The sequence below is a fragment of the Hyla sarda genome, chromosome 4 (assembly GCF_029499605.1).
Source record: "Hyla sarda isolate aHylSar1 chromosome 4, aHylSar1.hap1, whole genome shotgun sequence".
Classification (NCBI taxonomy): Eukaryota; Metazoa; Chordata; class Amphibia; order Anura; family Hylidae; genus Hyla; species Hyla sarda.
This window is the reverse complement of record NC_079192.1, coordinates 145,961,682-145,965,990: the sequence shown is the minus strand read 5'-3', so window position 1 is coordinate 145,965,990 and position 4,309 is coordinate 145,961,682. Positions and strand designations below refer to the sequence as shown.

At 36.0% G+C, this 4,309-nt stretch overlaps 1 long non-coding RNA gene across 1 annotated transcript; it reads left to right on the top strand.

Moving 5' to 3' along the window:
* Positions 1 to 1,036: 1,036 nt before the first annotated feature.
* LOC130267792 (uncharacterized) lies at positions 1,037 to 2,568 on the top strand. The gene is made up of 3 exons (XR_008843287.1): positions 1,037 to 1,156; positions 2,019 to 2,104; positions 2,458 to 2,568. It is a non-coding gene; the product is annotated as an uncharacterized LOC130267792 (long non-coding RNA).
* Positions 2,569 to 4,309: the final 1,741 nt, after the last annotated feature.

Sequence of the window (4,309 nt, the reverse complement as noted above, 5' to 3'; positions counted from 1 at the left end):
TATAGTCACTGGCAGAGAGTACAAGTTCTGGGATTTTGCCAATTGTGAGAAAGAAGGGGTAATTTATGTAGGTACTTGCACATGCCCCCTCCAATATATAGGAAAAACCAAGAGGCGCTTTAAGAAAAGGATCCGTGAACACATTTGTGACATCCAAAATAAATGGGACACTCCAGTGTCACTTCATATGTGGGGAAAGCACGGCAGTGACACTAGTTGCATCTCCTTTTGTATAATGGAAGTAATTTGTTAATCCCCTAGAGGAGGCGAATTGGACAGACGCATTTTACAAAAGGAATTAGAGAGAATTTTTAGGATACGTTCTGTCTCTCCACTTGGCTTAAACAAACGTTTCACACATAGCTGTTTTATTTAACATTGTCACTCTTCTCGACTTTCTTCATTTTTTCTCCCTCAGGGAGGACCCCCAGATGAGGGTTCCTTCCTTTAGGGGAGACTGTTTTTTTTATTTGGATTGACATTACCTTCTATGACCATTTTGGTACCACGGTTTGTGGTGAGGTATTGTAATATGACCCTTTTAGAACATTTAAATGCGAGAAAGCCTCTAATTGCATTGGCTCTAATGAGCAATTTGTTTTTTTGTTATTATACCTTTCATGTTGTACTATTGACACATAAATATGTTTATTGTTTTTTTTCTTGATTTTGTATTTCCCCTATGTATATGTATTGTGTATGATTTATCTATGTGAGATACCTCTCCCATTTTTTCTCTTTAATTCATATATTTTTTATTATTCATCTAATTATTGTGCTATGATCTAGTTATTCACTATAGTTCTCCTATGGTACCTTTATTTGTTTAATAATATAACCAGCTTTCCCTTAGTCTCTGGCATTCCCAGTCTATTCTAATTAGCTTTTTGAGCTATGGTGTGTAGATGCAGGGTAGTGAATGGAGCCATCTATCATTATTTAGTCACATGACAAGTCATGTGATGTATCTTAGTTAAGGCATCTATGAGATCTGAGTCATGTGATGCGCAGTATCTGGAAGTGATGCATCTGGTGTCCCGGCTGCACGCCAGTACATGCGGGTACATAAGAGAAAGACAGGGAGAAAGGAGGTATCTGCGACGTGGATTGCCAGCCATGGAATGTATCATCGTTCTTGTACAATGCCTGATTGGGGGTAAGCATCCGTTATATGGGGTAGTCTAGGCTATAATAGCTCTGGTATATACTTATGAATACTATATTGTATTTTTGATTACAGATTAGTATCTGGCTAGTGACAGTATACTGTGGACTGGTTGCAGTTGCTCTGTTTCGTTTCTTAAAGTTTTACAGTACCTAGGTAAAATCTACTAGGTGGTGGTGATAACAATGGTTTTCTTTATTGTTGTCCATATAAGCAGGTGGCATTATAAATCAGGTGCGGGACCTATAATATCAGCGGGGGACATAAAGGTCATTTACCATAGGAGTACTGATAGATGTATATTCGTGGTTTGGGATCATTTGCCTGAACCAAGGTAGTTTTTTGGTGCTAGGTCCCTCCTACTATACAGGTAGTTATATTTACAATAGTGCTGGCTGACGTATCCTTTTGTCTGAATTGTACATACGGGGGAGTGGCTACCTCCATGTTGGCTCTTGCACCCCACCCACCTCTATCAGGTGTATATAAGGTGTCTGGGATGTTTCAGATCCTGCAATGCCTGCTGAACTGATCACACAGAGGCATATTCATAGTGTAGGGTCCGTCCCATATGAGGTCACCTTATCTCAGTGGGACAGTCCAAGCTATTTGGCCGCCAAATTGCAAGCTAAGTACCTCACTATTTCATAACTTCATAATTTTATATTTCCATTTATTACACCATAGCTGTATAGCTTTTCATGTTGTATCTATATACTCATGTTTTATCTATATCTTTGTGCTAGCGGTGTGCTGCTGTATTCTTATGTTGTTGTATATTTACATAGAGATGTTGTTTAACTGTTTGTGTTATGGTTATACATTATATGGCTTATCCTGTTTCATATCTTAGAGGGATGGTGCCATTCATTTGAAGGTGTCCTTATATCAGGGATTACACTTTCTTTGATATCTTGCTTCGGCATTTACTACCTGGAGGTAATATTTATACCTAGTTATTTTTTAGAAAATATATTTCTTCTATATCTGTTTGTTTCTATCTATTGATGAAATCTGGTGGGTCTAATGATTATACTTTGTCTTGTGTTCAGTCCTCTATTATCATTACTATATATATTTTTTCTGTCAAATTATATTTTTTCTGTCTCTATTTCTCTGTTTTTATTTTTTATCTATTTATTTTTATCATTTTTTTCTTTATCTGTTATTATCATCATCATTATCTGTAAATTTTTGTGTATGCAAAGTGTTTTTTTACTATTGTCATCGATGTATAATGTTACTAATGCCAACTTCTATGTGGTATGTCGCTTTTTGTTTTGTTGCCACAGGATTTGCAATCTAAAAAGATGCTAAAAACAAGCTGCTCAGCCATTTGTCTGCTTTCATGTTATGTACTGAAAGCTTCAAATTATGTACATACCTTTGCAACAAGCAAAAACCCATAGCAAACCTCTCCTGCTCTGGACAATTCCTGACACGGACAGAGGTGTCATCAGAGAGCACTGAGGTCAGACTGAAAAGAACTATACAACTTCCTGTGGAGCATACAGCAGCTGATAAATACTGGAAGTATTAAGATTTTTTAATAGAAGTAATTTACAAATCTGTTTTACTTTCTGGCAACAGTTGATTTGAAAAAATGTTTTTCTACCAGAGCACCCCTTTAATAAAAAGTCTAGCTCATCCTCATTGAAGTGCTGTAAACTATTCTTCCTATCACATTACTTAAAGGGGCACTCCACTAGCCAGTGTCCAGAAGTAAATGTTCCGAACACTGTTTTCGCTCTGTGTGGTTCGGCCACGCCCATCGTGGCATCCATGGGGCATGGCCGAACCTTGCAGTGCGAAAAACAGTGTTCGGAACATTTACTTCCGAACGCTTACCAGTGGAGTGCCCCTTTAAGTCCCTCAGAACACGGGTGCATAACTTCATTATCTATTTTATTCTTTATATGGTGTTGGTATACCTTGTTTTCTGGGTTAGACAGGTGAAATTTAATGGAGAGTTTATTTTATCACTTATATTTTACCTGACATTTTATTTCCTTTTGTGAAAAAAATGATGGAAAATGTTTAATACATTTGCTTTCTCCTTATCACGTTTTTAATCCTTTTAACCTTTTCACTATTTATGTAACTGAAGAACAGTTTAAGCTTAGTTTTAATCTCTTTGGCAATAAGTTTCCCTGTCTCCAGCTTTGCTGCCTTTATCTCTTTTATATAATTTATTTTTTTCACTTATAGCCTTTTAGTGCTTCTTTACTGCCTTTCTGTTTTAGTTGTTTTAAGGTGCTCTTGTTGTTATTTATTGCCCCCTTTACATTTTAATTTATCCATCTTGGTTTTCCTTCTTCTAACCCTGAAATTCGCTAAAGGCATTTACCTTTTGCAATTAAAATCTATAATGATTTTTTTTCTTTCATTCTTTCAAACAACAGTTTGAGTCTTTATAACTTTTTTTTTATTATTTTTTATTTTTTGTTTACAATTACTGTACAGCTAAAAGTGCAAGACCAATACTAATGGAAAAATGAAGCTGCTTTAAAAATATCCTGTTTAGCATTTGTACATTAAGATGCCCTTGCTGTGGTCAAATATTAAATATTCCAGTATCAGAAAATTGTTTTAAAATAATACTATCACCCCAAGATATACAGTCATGGTCGTAAATGTTGGCACCCCTGAAATTTTTCAAGAAAATGAAGTATTTCTCACAGAAAGGGATTGCAGTAACACATTTTTTGCTATACACATGTTTATTCCCTTTGTGTGTATTGGAGCTAAACAAAAAAGGGAGGAAAAAAAGCAAATTGGACATAATGTCACACCAAACTCCAAAAATGGGCTGGAAAAAATTATTGGCACCCTTTCAAAATTGTGGATAAATAAGATTGTTTCAAGCATGTGATGCTCCTTTAACCCCTTAAGGACGCAGGGCTTTTCAGTTTTTGCACTTTTGCCTTACAATTTTCCACCTAAAAATCCATATTATGGCTTATTTTTTGCGTCACCAATTCTACTTCGCAGGGACATTAATCAGTTTGCGCAAAAATTCATGGCGAAACGGAAAAAAAATCATTGTGCGACAAAACCGAAGAAAAAACGCAATTTTGTAACTTTTGGGGGCTTCCGTTTCTACGCAGTGCATATTTCAGTAAACATGGCACCTCATCATTATTC